Here is an 18,592-nt window from a genome sequence, read left to right as displayed (position 1 = left end):
CTTTAGCTTATCTGTTAGGAAAAAAAAGAACAAAATGGTATAGCTTCTTTCTGACTCGCCCAAAGTACTGCAGTCACAGACTCTGGAAGGTAGTAACAACCAATATGAGACAGGCCTGCAGGGGTCAGAGTCGCACTGTGTGCAGAGTTTCTGTTATGAAATTACTCTTTGTAATATGTGTCCTTGAGGAGCTACATGCTCAATCCTCATTGGCCATGCACCACAGCACCGGAAATTATGTCTTCATTTGGAAAGAAATTCCGCATCCCTTTGCTTATGAGCCTTATTTTTCCCCCAAATTCCTTATGAAATGCTTATTACACATAAGCCATGATGCTGCTGAAAGTCCTGTTTACTGCTGTGTCCATGACAACAACCTGCTGTCTGCTCACTCTGTGACTACCTCATTTCCGAGAAAAAAATCAATTCAGTGTTCCTGTAAATCAGATCTATTCATTTTCAACAGTTGGCTCTTTCATCCTATTAAGGACAGCTTTGTTAAGTAAGTATATATAATATAATAATAATATAATATATATACTGTAAGTATTTAAGTATGCCCCTTGGTGTTTTCCAGTAGTAAAGTTTTGTTCACTTGCACCATTGTGAATTTATAAATGTAGAGATTCTCTCTAATTGTGTAAAAGCAAAAAAAAACACCTGATTAAAAGAGGTTGTTCTTTACTTTGACTTTCCTAGGTTAATTTGAAATTGAACATAATGCTGTGCTTTAACATTAAATGCATTAAATACAGTCAAAAGAGCAAATGCTTAATTCTGTATGAGAGGAAAATATTTTATGCTGTTAAAATCTTTCAGGTCTATATCGGTGTAGTATATATTACTCTGTACAGTATCTGTGACTTTAGACTGTTGAAGCATTATTTATCCATTTCTACATAAATAAGAAAATATTCATATTGCTTTAATTACCACTCTGCAGTCTCCTTAATCCCAACTCAGTAGTTTGATTATATCCTAATGATTGCAATAAAGAACCTCCTCATTATTGTGAGGATTGAGCTATGGAGTTTGCTGCAAGAGATGGCGAGGCAAAATAGATATGCAAAGGGAAGTCCTGGGTGCGAGTCTTGGAGTGTATACTGTACATAGGTGAGCAGAAGTGTGCGAGATTAGGCCTAACCTTCCTCTAGAACTTCTATTATAAACTCCTGTTACAACATGGGTGTAAAAGAAGAGTGAATATGGAGAGCATTAGGGCTTATATAGCAGGTTTATGCTGGTCATCACTCATGGAAAGGGATCTGCATTTATGGAATATTCTGTACAATAAGGCTACTAAACCAGAAGGACTTTCAATCTTCTTCTTTGCAGAATCTTACTTTAACCAGCTTCTTAATTATTTCATTGATAATTAGAAGAATCATTTAATATATAAAGAATGATTTAAACCCAAAGCTAGCCTCTAGAATTTCTATTTCAAGACTGTCATCTGTCGTCCATCCACTCCATTACACAGATCTGTGGCAACCAAGCTGGTATTACATCCTACATGCATAGTCTATAGTGAGAGGCATTAAAAACATGATAAATGCTGAGAATGGGTTTCAATACTCAATTGTTGCATTTTTAATGCTTCTCTGTCTACAGATAAAACACCACATTAATAAAAGCAGATTAATGGCAAAATCGTTTGGTAAAAATTATCCATTATCATTAGCTGAACATATTTCAAAAGGTATTATTCAAGTATTAAGGAAAACCATTTAAAACCCCAACACACAGATTTGTGGAGATGTGTAAATGGATTTTATGCTATGCAACCAAGGGTGTGGGAGAGCATGTTATTCTGAATTTTCACAAATTGTGATCCAGACTGTATGACATAACAGAATGCAACATCCTTGACTTTGTTGGCAAGGATATATGCCAGTCATTTATGCAGACACACTGAGGCACTAGCAGACTGAAGAATAGGGGATTCCTTAAGCCACAATCACTAAAGTATTAGAAGAATTCAGCCATGGTGCTTTATTGACATTTTCTCTGGTAAAACCATGGAGTAGTAAAGCCTGAAGAAAATGTGATGTGATTGCTTGATAAAATACAGGGACATAAAATATATTTTTCTATGGAAGTACAGTGAGCGTTTAGTTTCACACTATGAACCTCCACAGAAAAGAGCTGCACGGTAACAGTTCATGTTACTCTACTAAGGCAGCAGTAAGTAGAGAGTATCTACATACAGTACAGTATATTAAATAAGGGGTATAGTTGTGAATCAAGTATGAATACAATTTAATGTCTGAAAAGTCTTCAACCCATCTTCACATTCTCTTGTTTTCTGTCATTATACTGTAATTGTTTTATCATAAATTGACTAAAATGGAGACAGTTCAGTAGAAGTATAATTGACTGTTCCCCATTCTTCCCAGCATGGAGATTTAGTTTTGGCTGAAATTTGTATGAGTTATTAAGAAATATTTTTAGTAATTGATCCTATGCTATGCTGCCTTTTAAAGATTAAAGCAAAAAACTGAAGGGTAAACCCAACATTTTCTAACTGCTTCATCCACTACAGGGTCATGGGGGAGCCTACTCCAGCATGCAACAGGCACAGTCCATGGCAGGGCACAGACAGGTACAAACATGCACAAACTCATTGTTAGCAATTATGAATGCTGAAAATAAGGACCCTGTGCAGGGCTCAAGTAGGGTTATTTCCTGAGTAGTAATAAGAAATCCAAATAGAAAAGGCTACCAAAAAAGAAACACAAGTCCTAATATCCAAAATCCGAAGGGCAGGCAATAGTCAAATCCGGGAGAAGACAATACAGCGAGACAACCAATCCAAAATTGCAAAGGCAGAAACGTGGTCGGAATCGAGCGAGAGTCAGGAAGTAAGGTATAGAACAAGAAACAGAAGGAGGGTACGCACACTAGGAAGCTCCAGAGAGAATCTGAAGTAGTGAGCGATGGTACGGGAAAAGAGAAGGATTAAAGTAGTGATGGGAGTGAAAGGCGATGGGAAGATTAGTTGCGGCATGAGCGTTTATTTGAGTGGGTGCGCGTGGGAATGTTTGTGAGAGTGTGTGGAATGCATGACAGTGCGAGTGTGTGCAGAATGCGTAACACTTACTGTATACCAGGGCTAATATTTCCAGAAGCCAAATGTATTCCATTTAGATGGAAAATTATGCACGATACATACAGAATATGTAGCTGTATACATTAAATAAACCAGGCTAGACTTCACCAAATTAATTAAGGAGTAATTCTAGTGATGGAACATTGTGCAAGCTTGTGAAACCTTATCATCAGGCAGCAAAAAAGGTTATAAGAAAGTAAAAATTGGATGGAAAGGAGGAAGTAGTATCTGTAAGTGTGTGATGTGTTTTGCAGTGAATTCTGGGATAGATTGAGCTAAAGGTCTGTATTTACACCATAGTGTAGTAGCCAGAATCTGATGCGACTTGTAGTCCGTCACTGAACTTGAACTTTGAACTAATTAAACTTATGTGAAACAGATGTGCAGATGTTTCTGGAATTAAACTTGTGTGAGACACACAAATCAGATATACAGATCTACTTATATTCTTTGTAGCATGTGATTGATCTCCCTGGGGTGAACGGTCTTCAGAAAAGCATCTTTACAGTTAAAGATAAACAAAACTGGGTTGAAAAAGGAAAACATGAATCTCTTACTAAATAATGTATTGTTAGTACTAATAGAATAATTAGCTGAGTATTGTCTTTGCACATCGATCTTTGAACTCCAACAACCATGCACTCTATCTGCTGCTTAAAATGACATTAGCCCCATTAGTTGCTTTCCCCAGCAATACACATGTTTACAAGTCTTCCTTACTGTCATAAATCTAAATTACTGAGCATATGTTGTTGCAGCTCCAAACGCTAAATATATCTACAATTTTGTTGTAGATATTGCAGAGTATTTGTAACTAGAGTAACCATGTACTGTATCTCTCATGACAGCTGTCCTGTGGCATTCTTCGGCTAGCGGTTGACCTGGGAAACCATCACATTCTCACGAGGGCTCATGGATTTCCAGGGCTTGCTGCTCTGGATCCCCTTTTCGTGGTTCATGTTAGTTATCGAGTATTTATTCAATCCCCGGTTTTTCTGTTTAATACTCTGTCACTCAGTGCAGCAGCCTTAGATTCAAGCCTGCACTCCATCCCGTGTCGACCCTCGAGCTTGCTGACCTGCACCCTCTGACACTCCTGAGGGCTGCCCTTCAATACCCATTCTGTTCCCTTTCAGTTGGGGTTGCCATTGGGTTTTGTTCTTTACCCGAGACTCCCCTTTTTCCAAACAATGGGCGGTGTTTAGTAGCATCTTTTCACCAGGAATGTAGTTAGCTTCTTCTGGGACCTATGCGCCTCCCTATTTCTTTTCCATTACTGGGCTGATTAAGCCCTGCCAGCCAGTTATCAATTATTTCATTATCCCCTCCTTTCACTTTTCACACTCTGGTCTCATGTGCTTGAGTTCTGACATCCGCAACGTTACAGTATCATCACACCTCATTACATACTACACCAAAGTCCCTTTGCCTCTGAGTTACTTCTGGAATGTTCCACTGTCTCAAAAAGAGTTAAATTAATATCTACCCTTTTTTCTTTCAGACTCAGATATTAAATTCACTATGTGTTGAAGGCCACGAAGAAGTGCAGACAGTATGCATTTGTCTCTTAATTTGATCTTCTTGACTTCCACAACTTATTTTATAGAACCAGAAGTGACTTTGCCCTGCAAAGACCCTTGAAAATTCAGGTTTCAGAATCCCTACCGGAGTCGCCTGTGGATTTGATAGACTTCTAACTTTAACATCTAGAGTTAAAAAGCACTAAAGAAAAGTGACTTAGGGCTTTATTATTTTGTGATATACTGTGAAAAACTTTGCTTAACACCAGATCCATAGAAATTTCTGCGAATTAAATACTGGACATTTAAAAAAAAATTAAAGATGCTCTCTTTAAAAAAAAAAGTATTCTAGTCACAAAACAGCACATGAAAGGTCAAATACTGCTTTAATTAAAGTTTAAATTGAAATTTCTTTTACAATGGCAAAGCCATTATACAGTATTCATTTACAAATAAATCTCTGCTCCATCCATCAAAGATCCACATCTGAAAAACATTTTGGAGAACCAGACAACAATTTATTAATTTATGCACACAACTACTGCAGTGGTTACCATTGATAAGTAAACTAACTTGTCCTGTCCTGCTATTGGACCTTGTGTAATAGCATGGATTGCATGTACTGTAATTTCTGCTGCTGTATTTCAAACATGATGTAACACCGTGACTCCCTCACAATGGTCAATCAGTCTTGTGTGGCACTTTTGTCAACATCAGGAAGCTGAATTGTGAACAGGATCTTGTTCTAAATTCAAAAGCTAAACTTGCAAGAGATTTCCAACTTTGTTGTTTATCATACACACTAGCTTAATAAAATACAAGCTAATTTACAACTCTTTGTGTATATCTTTTTTTGTTATATAGACAAATCCCCACATTTGTATTTAAGATGTAGTCAGGCATGTCTAAAACTTAAAATAAAAAAAATCTAACATTCCTTCCATATTTGTCTTATGGGTCATTAAATCTCAATTAATGTGATCTTCCATACTATCATCAAGCTTAGTGTGATTACTGTGTTCCCGTCTATTTTTCAAGTTATTAAAAACATATTTTGCTATTCAGTTGCTGAATTCTCATGAAACCATCCCAAGCTGTATGTTTATTTTTGCTAGTCAGTCTCTTCACAAATCACATGCAACACAGCTTTTCCAAGTAGTCATAACAATATGAATTCCTTACATTTATATACAGTAGCACCTTTCTTCCCTCAAGATCCCAAAGCACTTTACACATAGTAGGGGACCCACTTCATCCACTTCTGAAGTGCAGTACCCAACCCAACATAATGTGCCGGCTGCCCCACCACACAACAGATCAAGACAGGGAGTGAGAAGCTGCTTATTTGTCCGAATCCCTGCTTAATCTATTGAATTAAGGAGGGATGGTAGGAATGTCAAACTGTACACTGGAGTTTCTCTTGAGAAAAGTGACATGGGATTCCTTTTTAACCATGTATTCTGGACATTGGTTTCATCAGAAGGAAAAATCACTGGGGCATTGGTTTAGAGGGAAGGGCACCAACTACTGTTCCAGCCAGGCCACTTGCAGCAGCATCCTGCATTTCTTGAGATTTCTCCCATCCCAGTACAAACCAGACCGGTTTTGCTCAGCTTCTAAGATGTAGTGAGATCAGGCTACAAGGTGATTATGCTGCTGCCACTTTTCAAGATCTGTTCTCTTATGGATTTGAACTGAAGCTCCAAAAGGAACCCTCAGCAATGAGAGTCACTGTGCAGCACTTGCAATTAATAAGCTGATTTCCTCAGAGAGGCCGATTATTGCTAAACATATACAGTTCCTCACTAGTTAGTTGAAATGACAGCCTTAGATAAAACTCAATCACAAAGCTCCAGCCTTTGCTAACTGAAATTTCATAAACCTGTGGCTGCATTGTGAGCCATTCCTGATGTAAAACAGCACTGAGATATACATGCCTGGCTGCAGCCTTCCTTCACCACAGCAAGTGGAATTGGAGCCTGGATTACATGATCTGAAGTAAGCAGCTTGTCAGTAAACATATTTGAATCTTTCCTTATTGCTACACTGCATGATCTTTGTGCATATTAGGTCTCTTTCCCAGCAAACTCTAATAACACAATTATAACTGCCACTCCATCAATATCCTCCCTGTCAATTTGTGCTCTGCTCAGCTAATACTCCAGCCTCCTTGCATCAGCGCATGAGGATGAAATAGTTTGTTAATCTGTAGATGTGTTGTCTCTTGCTCAAATTCACCTGCAGATAAAAAAAAGACCATTCCCATTTCTATTCCCAAAAGACCGTTTTTGTTTAAGGGAACAGAAAAGAAATAACTTAAAAGAATATTTCAACCTGGCTGCCTATAATTCTGGGAAGAGTGATTAATGAATTTCAAGGTGTGGGGGTATAAAGGGATTGGTTGAAACAGAAAAAATGAGGAATGATGATACGATATTATAGTATTAAATTATGATAAAATGTTTTATTTTTGTTTTGAATTGATAAATGTGTTTGTATGTACAGTATCATGTTCTACCAGCAATGTGCCTAAATTAGTTATTACATCTTGTGAATTTATTTGAAAATAAATTCCCTTGTTTTGTGTCCTATCTTTGCCATGATCACACAGCATTATTCTTTGGCATAACATAAGTTACAAACCTTCAAGTTCACATTTTCAGAATAAATTTTTAAACATAACAGATATCTATAGAAGACCTGCTTTTTCATTTTGGTCTATCTCCTGTCAGTTTCAATAAAAACAAAATCTTACTCTCACTGAATGTAGTGCTTTTTTGGACACTCCATGCTTTACAGGTAATGGGGACTCCCCTCCACCACTACCAATGTGCAGCCCACCTGGATGATGTGGCAGCAGCCATAGTGCACCAGTACACACACCAGCTATCAGTGGAGAGGAGAGCAGAGTGATGAAGCCAATTCATGGATGGGGATTATTAGGAGACCATGATGGGTAAACGCCAATGAGAAATTTGGCCAGGACGCTGGGGTTACACCCCTACACTTTTAGAGAAACACCCTGGGACTTTTCATGACCACAGAGTCAAGACCTCGGTTTTACATCTCATCTGAAGAACGGCACCTTTTTACAGGACCCCCTGCTGGCCATACTCACACCTCTTCCAGCAGCAACCTTAGTTTTTCCCAGGAGGTCTCACATCCACTGATCCACTGGTACTGACCAGGCTCACACTTGCTGAGTTTCAGTGAGTTGTCAGTTGTGAGTTGCAGGGAGATAATGGCTGCTGGCCACAGCACAATAAGTGCATCAACTGCAATAATAAAAAAATGTATTTAAATTCTTATATGCCAATCCATAACACAAGTGGCTAACAACTAATTTTTTAGTTTAAAATATCAGATGTTTTTTCTGAATAAAATTAATTTCTGCCTTCTCATTTTCTAATAAAGACCAATTAAATAGTACTCCATATCACCTTATCACATCTGTTAGAAAGGACATGGGCCTTGCAAAGAAACACATTAAAGTAAAATGGCTCAAAAAGACCCTTTTATTTTGTCATATTTTTCTTCATTCATGGCAATAAAAAAGTGAAAGGGAATTAAATGCAGTGTGGGAGAACCTTTCTCAGATGAATTACCAAATGACTGTTAACTATATTGAGTGGTGGTGGTGGGGGGATTTTGTATGGCTCCATACCATCTTCACCCTGGCAGGTCACAAGAAAGATAATAGCACAAACAGCCAGACTACAATCTAGGCCTGCAATCTCACCTTACAGACATCAGCCTGTAACAGCTCAGAAACCAAGCATCATACTGTCCATTGGAACAGAGCATTTCTCTCTCATTCTCTGACAACTTGGATAAGAATTTGATGTGCGGCACTGTCATTTCATGAACCTGACAGCTTGTGTTCTGATATTGTTGCTGTTATCTACAGTAAACCGTGAATTCATGTAAAGGGTGAAACTTGTTCTGAAACTAGAATCACTTCTGCACAGAACTTTTACGTTTTAGTACAACTACTGGGATAATTTGGATACAATTTGGTGAACAGGTCAGTAATTACTGCCTGTATCACATTGGTGCAACTGACTTAGAGAAAATACAATATATTATCTGTATACATACTATATACTGTACACTGACATAACCAAGGTTTAAGAATCCAAAACACTGACCAATGTGAATGTTGTTCACATTACTCCTGAACCAAATCAGAATTGTTTAGGTGTGTTTAGGTCTATACTTAGTCAAAGCATCACAATCCTGCAAAATGTAGACTAGCCATACTGAATACCTTATATTCATCAATAACCCATTTTGTCTGTTTTTTGTTGTCATTAAAATGTGCATAGTATTATTTTAAAAAATGTGTGTATTTGTCTTATTTGTTCAAATATATCTAGCTCTACTCAAAGAATTCCCTATCTGATTACTGATTGTTAAGAATCAATTAATCGCCAAATCAATTCAGCAGATTACCCCTACAGTATGTCCTCACTGTAGCTATACGTCAACAAAAAGAATGCATTGTAGATTACTCTGTTTTTATGTTGAAGGCAACCGCATCAGGCGTGATGGAATTACTCAATGTAGAGGATATAAGATATAAGGATAAAAAAGCAACACGCTAAAAAGCAAAAAGGGATTGAAGAACAGAGCTGTGCATCCAAACGTTTTCTTTGTCAAGTGCATATTGGGAATCAAGCAAATTAATATGAAGATCAGCACTCATTTTGTTTTTAAAAAACCCAAGGACATGGTGTGTAGCTCCTGATCCATTCCTGTCTTCTGCTTTTCTGCATGACTTAGTTATCCGGTTTGTTTAGTATGCAACGAAGAAAAGGTTGCATTGCATGTTAAAATAGAAACAGCTGGAAGGCACAGAGTTTACGACCCATGTTCCCATACTAGAGAGGGTCCAGCTGAGGAGATTCATTTACAGATGTAAGAAGTTGCAGATGGACTCATCCATGCTGTCAGTCCCCAGCAGGCAAACCTCATTTCTCCAATCCACTTGTACAGCTGTGTGTGATGCACTCCAGCTTTGTGTCAAGCCCATACTGCAGTGCTCTTCAGTGTGCTATCACAACACAAAGCACTCTCAACACTAGTATTAAACATTAATCAAAGCAAGCAATTCACATATAGCTTTTCAGCAATTGTTTTGAAAGTTTAAGTTTATGTTAGAAATCTTACCTAGGCCATGCACTGTTTAACTGAAAATGCAACAGATAAACGTTTTAAGAGCTTCGAATGACTATCAATGTACTTTAAATTGCTCTTCAAAACTGACTTATTTGCAGACAGTAGCTGGAGGATATTGATTTTGCTGAATTTTTGTACTGCCTTGAGGAGGAGGTCTCCACAAGGCAGAAACCTATACCTTAATGTGATGCCCTGTAGGAACAGACAGAGAACAAGCCTGGCATCATTATCTCTCAAAGTGAGGCAGTTAGTATAACTGGTTATATATTTTTATCCAAAGGGCAACTAACAATATCCTGTAACACAGATCCCAGGACACATTGTATTCCAAGAAGCACTGCAAATTGATGTAGCAACTCTATAGATATACTGTAAATGCTAAAAGGAGCATGAACAATATATTTATGAAATGTAGCATGTCAAGTGCATGCATAGACCAATTTACCAACAATACTTCAATATTCATTGAGTGAAGTATTTGTGGGTTTACATGATACCTTAGAATGTGATTTAATTTAAAAGTTATTTTTCCTTTTAAATGATGGTAACAGAGGGGCACAAGACCACAGTTGGGTCTTAAAGTCAGTATGTTGTACACTGAACTAAAATAACGAAATAGTTATTCATTTCCCATCTTATTTGGTCTCTAAGCATCTTATTAAAACATCCCACTTCATTATAAATAAATTATACTTTTAAATGATCCCAGTGGTGAGAACAGCCCCAGTGTTTGGTAAAAAGCGACAGGAATTAGCATTTCATTTGCAAGATTTAACAGCAAATTATATTTCATTTCCAGCGTTTTGCATATCTTGCTATTGCTTTGATCAGCTTGTAAAGCGCATACATAGATAATCTCCACAGTGATGAGCTATTCTCACTTTTATGTTGTTGCTTTGATTCTAGTCACAATTCATCTCTGCTTCAAGGTCAAATACAAAAATGCATGAAATCATTTTTGATAAATTTAATGTCTTTGAAGAAAACTTTGTGTGCATTACAAAATTGTCAGTAACAATTTCATTTCTTTACTCTTAAATAGACCTTGTAATCAAAACCTGAAATATGAATTTCCAGAAAAAGCAATCAGCATTTATTTTTTATTATTTTCTGCATTGTTATGGTTTGAAATGAAAACATTGTTAACCCATAGTATCACCTTTTGTAAAGTTCCTTACACATGTGCTGTATGCTGACAGGGATTACGTCAAATTTTAAATTTCCAACAAAATGGATACCCTGTGGAGAAATACATACTGTACAGTGGATGAAGGCAAACACTCCATTTTTTTTCTCGTTAAAATAAAAAATAAATATATAATTGTCCATTTAAATGTATCAATAGACAGAATTTCTTCAACAAGAACGTACAATGCCATGTTTTATGATGACCAGTATACACATTTCTAAATGTCTGCTGTACTATTTATGAAACTAGTTATACAACAGATGGGCAGAGAACAATAAACTGAGAAAGACCAACCTTTACTCAAAGCTCTTAAGCTCTTAGTACCTTTTAGAAGAATGTTTGTTTCTCTTCCATTCAGACTTAACCAGTTCTGCTGTGACGATGAATATTTTTCCTGACAGAAATGCTATACCTGTCTGTTGCCCCTACTCATATGCTGACAATAAGCACTGCTATGTTTTTAGAGCTTATTAAGCAGTCAGTGATGTAGGAAAATAAGCCCCTAAAGCTCAGAAGCTTTATCTGTTCTTTGAAGGTTTTGTGTTCGTGTGCAAAGCCACCTGAATGGAGAGAGATGATACATGTATAGTACAAACACTGCAAAAAGGCTTTAATATAACATTTTCCCACTAGCCCCACAATAGCACACTACAGTACATCTTGATAACAGCATGTGATACAGGCACAATGCAGGTATATTTTGGCAAGCAGGCTTTTCATGACCCTGGTTTGAGTGGTTGGTTTTAGAAGCGCTACCCTTTTCTCTTTGTGTAGATATTATTAAAAATAAATGCATTCTTGTTTATGCTCTAAAAGTACAGTATTAAGAATGCTAAAAGCATTTTTAGTAGCAACAGCTGACACATTTCCTCCATTTAAAAACTGAATCTCGGCATGTTAAGTGAGGGGTTTGCTATAATTTTATTGACTCACCAATGAAAGCACATTCCAAAACTAATATATTAATATATATTGACATTGCAATATTTACAAAATGGTTTTATGTACATGGTTGTATTTAATTTAATATTAACATTGATCACTAACAATACAATTTCAGTGTTAAAGCTTGAATCCTGTTCAATTACATGCTTTTTTTCCCTTTAAATAATGGGAGGGGCAGAATGGTGGCATGTGTCTTATATAAAGCATGTTTATTTGATTGTAGTAAGAATATTTTTAAGGCTGCTTGCATAAAAATGTTATGAAAGTAAAACAGTAACAGTAACAGTAAAAAGAAAAATAACTGTCCCCCCCATTTCACTTATGATAATATTATATCACAATCTCACATTATTGATTTTATCAATAAACAGTAATCATTTTGTAACTGGTTATGTCACCATGCATTCTGCTTAATGGTTTTGTGTAAACTAGTATAGCATAAACATCATAAATTTCAATCTTTTTACAATTATCACTTGTACTTTTGTCAAACAAGGAAACTTGAAGAAGCTACTTTTACAAAATTAAAGTATATTCATGTTGGCACATCGGTTGTATTATCAAGATGTGGGGAAGCAATAAAAAAGGCTTTTATAAATGTTATCATATACAGTATGGTTAAAAGCACAGAACTTTTAACTGAATTAAATTGATTTTTATTAAATTTGTACTACATACAGTACAAGCATGACCTCATTTAAAAACATACATACAGTTTTGGACACTATGTTACGAAAAGATTTTGCTGCTGTTACCTTCTCCTGAGTAGAGAGAACATAATAAGTACAAGGAGTATTGAATACAAGGAGATCTGATCCAGAAATTCAATATATTAAAGGGCATTGATAAAATCTACCCAAAGGATTTTTTGGGAATTAACAGTGAAACATGTCCCAGAGTACACAAGTGGAAACCACACTATAAAATTGTGTATTTTAAAAACCAAAAACAGAGTGCACATTTTTCACAAAGGGTAGTGGGGTTCTGTAACAGGCTACATAAGCCATATTCATTAAACTAATACCCTGGTTTATGTCAATAAATGGCTGGATGAGATCCTGTGATAAATAAGCTACTAGCCTCTAATTTGTATCTTTTGTTGTAATCATACAATATGTTATTAGAACGTTCAATTTTCAATATATCAAGATTTACTCTTTTCCACAATTTCTAAACTCAGCTATGCTGCCGCTAAAGTCCATTTCAGTTTCCTATGACCATTTATTTATTATTATAAATTATACATAAATTATTATTTATTCTGTTCAGAATATTTGCTGACAAGACTTCTGCTATGATGCTTACTGAAGGAAGATTCACGTTTCACTGCCTATTTGTTAAAGAATTAATTTCGCTTTAGGTTTCATGAAGATTTTGTGGGGATATTTGCAATAACTGCCTGTATTAAACTGATAATTACTGAATTCTGCACATATTAGTTTTTTCTTCCTCTGTTATTTATCTGCTGCAGGATATTACACAAGCTTCATCCTTTTTTATTTTTGTCATGATGTTTTTGTGATGTTTTTTAATCGCAGTGGCTTGGTTAACAGCTAACAGTTGCAGACTAAAAACAGTAGGCATGTTATTTGGATTCACATGTAAATGTTGTAGAGGCTATTAACCAAAAACAGAGAAAGAGGCTTTCATAGCACCCTTATGCACGTTTATAAATGCATTCTCTGAATAACCTATGATTGTATTAGAATAACCATTAAGCCTTCATATTGTACTCAAGAAGCTTTGATCGAGAGCAGGCTGAAGTTAATGCTTGAAGGGCAGCCGATAGATTATTGTTTTCAATCAAACACATTTTTCATTTTATAATGTGAAGTGATCCATCTATCTGGAGTTATAATGAGATGTCATTAAATTTAATCTATTCACATGGATCAGACTCATTGGATCAAAGATGTTTGACAGTCATATTCATCCTATTTTCATTTACAAGAAGGTGAGGTCATTGTAAGTCTGAGAATACTCTTGTATACTGTAACAGTTACACCTAGTATTTTCTGTTTTGTAGCAGTACAGACGGGGTTATTCAATGACATTGCTGGTCCTTGAATTCAAGAACGTGTTTAAACTTCAGATAAAGTCACAGTGGTGGTGTGAATGCCATTCTTCATTATAGACTGAGCTTAAATTATTAGAATAAATTACCCTTACAATTTTTACTTGAAATACCAATGCCAGAAGCTTGCCTACAAAATATGCAAGGGATCCATCCATCTACCCATCCATTTTCAGTCAAAGGAGTTGTACGATACATAAAACATACATTTTAATACCCATTGATTTACATTCATCCATCCACTGATATGTGGCATAACTGCTTTATCTAATTCAGGTCTTAGGGGAGTCTTGGCCTACCCTGGCAAGTAACAGCCACAAGGCAGGATATCCTTGGATGGGATGCCAGTCCATTGCAGCGCACACACTGACACAAACATGCACACACTCATACCAGGGCCATTTGTTTTACCAGAAACCAATTAACCTAACACTACGTCTTTAGACTGTGGGAGGAAACCTGAGCACCTGGAGGACACCCATGCAAAGACAGGGAGAAGAGACAAAAAGCCACACAGGTACAGTAGCACCCTAGTTATTGAACCCAGGGCCTCAGCCTGGCAAGGCAGTAACGAAAACCACTGCTCCACCGGGCCACCCCATCAAATTTGGAATGATCAATTTCTTTACATCATAACTCACAAGCTCATGGAAGCCAAAGCCTTACATAAAGGTGCCTCAGCCAAAAGGTCTGAACTATAAATTTAAATATAGGCAGCATTTGATATGGATTATATTGGACAAGCTCTTTAATGCATAAAGCTAAATCTCATATATCATTCTTACTAAACTAATCGGCACACATAATGCCCCCAAGCGACATTATTATTTTGCACCTTCATGGATATTTATTTCTGGAAAAATATCTCTGCAATATATTGTTTCTCATACTGATAGATGGTTGGGATTGTTAGTTATTATTTTGTGGTTATAAAATTGTAAGTTTCCCCAGAATTCCTTTTGTGAGGTACTTCTCACAGATTTTGCAATAATACTTTCTTGCTGGTATTCAATACTGTAGATAATCTGCTCACAAGAACACAAAAATGCCATCATATTAAAATGCTTTGGCCTTTTCCAAAATTACTGTTTGAAATTAGATTCTTTAGATAGATTCTTTTACAAATCCAGGGCAAATCAAGTGGATTCAGAATATAAAATGTGGGTAGCCACCACAGTTAATGGACCTATTAAAAAGAGCACTAACGTTAAAAGTTTAATGCGGTATGTTTTTAGTGCATTATGCACTCCAAACTCTATATGAAGGCTTATGTACAGTCACAATTCCTGATTCTTAATAATACAATTTCTGAAGAAGAATGAAGAATGAAGAATTATGTTCCAACCATAACAATATTAGTTTTAAACATAAATGTTCACTTTTTTTCAATAAGGTATACCTATAAAGTGTGTAAGACCTACTGTATGCTGTATGTAGAAAATATTGTCTTGTATTAAACTATTGTGTCTGTCACTAAACCTTTTCAGGGTTCCTGGAAAAAATGTAAAACAATACAATTAGAATATTTAATATTTTATGGATTTCATTTTGCGGGGCGATAGTGTTTTATTTGGATGCCTTTAACTATATCTGGTTTACAGTATCCTATCTGGCGAGCAACAGAATTAAGCAGAAGTATTGCTAGGTTATAACTCTCCTATTGTCTCTTGTTACTGTCCTCTTTTGTCATAAAAGTGTCACAATCGCAAACCCCTCCTCTTAAGGGCTCTCCAGCCCTTCCTCGTTTGCCTCATTCCCCGCACTTGTTCCTTGTTCCTACCCTGTTTCAGTTCACCTTTACAATTCGGGCGCTCACTTCACTCGAGGCTCTGCAGCTGATCTCCGCATCGTGCGAGCGCAGGTCCTGGTTGCGCCAGGCTCCGTTATATTTTTAGCTTCCTATGCCTGTTCCTGTTCCTGTTCCCCCTGCTGGTCCCGACCCGGCACCTGTTTTTAATCTCTGGTTTTTGGATGGATTACGTGGCCATGGACCTTTGCTTTCGTTTTTGGATTCTCCCTTTGAATTTCTTCTGGATTGTTTGCCTCGGCCACACCTCCCCCATGCACCAGCACACTTTGGACATGCCCCCCTGTTTTCATTCCCATATTCCTGCATGACTTTTTCCCTAGTGTTTCCTCACAATTCTGGATTGTGTCACCTCACAGGGTCCGGAAAGAACTGTTCCGTTACAAAAAGTTGACATTATAAATGTTCTCCAAAAGTGTTTTGTTTTATTAGTAACTGGTACAATATGTAATTGAACTGCCAAAAATATATATATAAAATCATACTGGATATAAGCACAGAAGCAGCAATCTTGTTGCATTTGTTAAAATTGATTTGGATATTTTAAAAGCTATCTCATGATTCTTTTTTGCCTTAACTACACTGTAACTTAAGCGTTCTTTCCGGACCCTGTGCAGACGACATAATCCGGGGATGAGTGAGGAAAACACGGGGGAAAAAGCATGCAGGAGTTGGGAATGAAAATAGGGGGTGTGTCCATAGTGCGCGGGTGTTCAGGGGGGTGAGTCCGGGGCAAACAATCCAAAGTCCAACAGTCCAAGACGAAGACAAAAAGTCCAAAGTCAGGATTAAAACAGGATAAACAGGATTAAAAACCGGAGTGGGATCCGGTGGAGGGTTGGGGGGAAAAAGGGGGAACGGGACCAGACGCTCAGGTCCCGGACTCGCTTGGTATGGGAACCAATGCAGAGCAAGGAACAGAGTGATCGTTTGGCCCTTATAGGGAGGCAGGAACCAGGAGCAGGTGCACAAAATCAACTCAAAAGTGAGAGAGCCGGAGAGCCTTTAAGGGGGAGGGACTACAATCGTGACATACACAGCACATCCTATTATAATCTGCTGTAATGGTTCCTCAGAGTGCTTGTTATATGTTTTACTCTGACTACTATTGGCATCTCAAAGACAGCGGTAAAGTACAAAACTAGAGAAAATATCTTTCGACTTTCTAGTTCTGTTTTGACATTCTACATATCAGCAAATGAAAATTAAACTACGTCTCCCTTCATACTTTAAAGTACTATGCCCCAGTATTACTTAACTGAGCCATATTACAGTATATTATTTCTATAGCAATATGGCATCATTATTGCGGTGGAATGGTATTGAACCTGAAGTATTCTAGGGTAGCATTATAGAAGATAGATGTTGCTCAAATCAAAAGACTAAGTTGCTTTCATTTAAAGTACAAGTGGATTTACCATGCAATAATAAGAGTCAAAGTACTTGAAATATTTTTCTCTCAAATTGCATATTAAGACTGGTTTAAGTTACAGACCATATGTTTACAGTATATTCAATGGGAATACTGGAAAGAATAAATATCTTACACCACTCACTGCAGACTAAGTTGTGGGACAGCACTTTTTAAGCATTCTTTAACAACACCTAGCCCTAAAGGCCAAATGCTGTTACTAATAGTCTATTATGACAGCATTTTCTTTTTTATCAATTCATATTGTAACGCTTATGGCCGACAGGCACTGTGTAAGAGCCGGCGTACCAGAGCTGGTGATGTCACCGCCCTTCCCTGTGATAGCAGGACTACAGCTACTGGGCTGTAGAGAGATCTCTTTTTAGCTCATGGGGCTGGGTTGCTGCAGAGAGACACGGAAGTCCCGGGTTCGAGCCTCCAGTCGGGATGGGGCCGACCTGATGCGGCAAGGGCGCCCGCCTGAGCCCCCGTTGCGTTACAATATTCATTATATTGTTTTGCTGGAATGTCCAGGGTTATTAACTTCCAACCTCTTTGTGGTTTGTTACCATATCTGCTTTTATTGTTAATTGATTTGATTATCAAATGCTGTTCCATAGGGTGACTTTCAATATAGACAATAAAAAATTAAATCAATAAAAAAACATTCAAATTCAGTAGGACAAAGTACAAAAAAAAGATTAAATCAGAGAGGGAGGCACATGTTAGGAGTGCAAAGTGAAAACCATGTTCATAGAGCATTAAACAAAGCATAGGTGAAAAATCATTGGCTATAGTAAAGGAAGACTGAGCAGACAACAGTTAATTTGTGGTTTGTGGAGAATGAAGCAGCTCCAAAGGTTGGGGAGAACAGAGGGGGAGTAGGTAGTCTGGGAGAGTAGGAGGAGCAGAAAGGTTGGGAGGGACAATATTGTTACACATGGAGGGTAATGAAAATAGAGAAAAACAGGAATTAACCAAGTGGTTTAGTCAATAACTAAAATAAATGGTCACAATCTCAAAGAATACAGTATACCGAATGGTTGGTATAGGTAGAGGCACATTGTCACAGTCTCCTCCTTGCAGAGTTTAGAGGCGTAGATAGAAGATAACAATAACGATGGCACAGCCACAATTGCAAAGATGTGCAATAGTGTTTATTATGAGGAACTACAATCCCAAAGTTCACACCCAAAAAAAAAAACAAAGTGAAAACCACAAATTAACCAGAAAAAAAAACAACACAAAGCTATAATACGAAATATATAAATTAATTACTGTACAAAAAAAACACTAGATTGTTGCAGGCAGCTCCAATTCTACCCCCACAATCCACTTTCTCCTAACTCCCCCCTCCTA

The 18,592-nt window shown here is 37.2% G+C and overlaps 1 long non-coding RNA gene across 1 annotated transcript; it reads left to right on the top strand.

Annotated features, from left to right (window-relative positions):
• Positions 1-251: 251 nt before the first annotated feature.
• LOC107078597 (uncharacterized) lies at positions 252-5,462 on the top strand. The gene is made up of 3 exons (XR_011190890.1): positions 252-502; positions 2,543-2,602; positions 3,958-5,462. It is a non-coding gene; the product is annotated as an uncharacterized lncRNA (long non-coding RNA).
• Positions 5,463-18,592: the final 13,130 nt, after the last annotated feature.

The sequence above is a fragment of the Lepisosteus oculatus genome, chromosome 10 (assembly GCF_040954835.1).
Source record: "Lepisosteus oculatus isolate fLepOcu1 chromosome 10, fLepOcu1.hap2, whole genome shotgun sequence".
Lineage (NCBI taxonomy): Eukaryota > Metazoa > Chordata > Actinopteri > Semionotiformes > Lepisosteidae > Lepisosteus > Lepisosteus oculatus.
The sequence above is the reverse complement of the archived record's forward strand: the minus strand, read 5'-3'. Positions and strand labels throughout refer to the sequence as shown.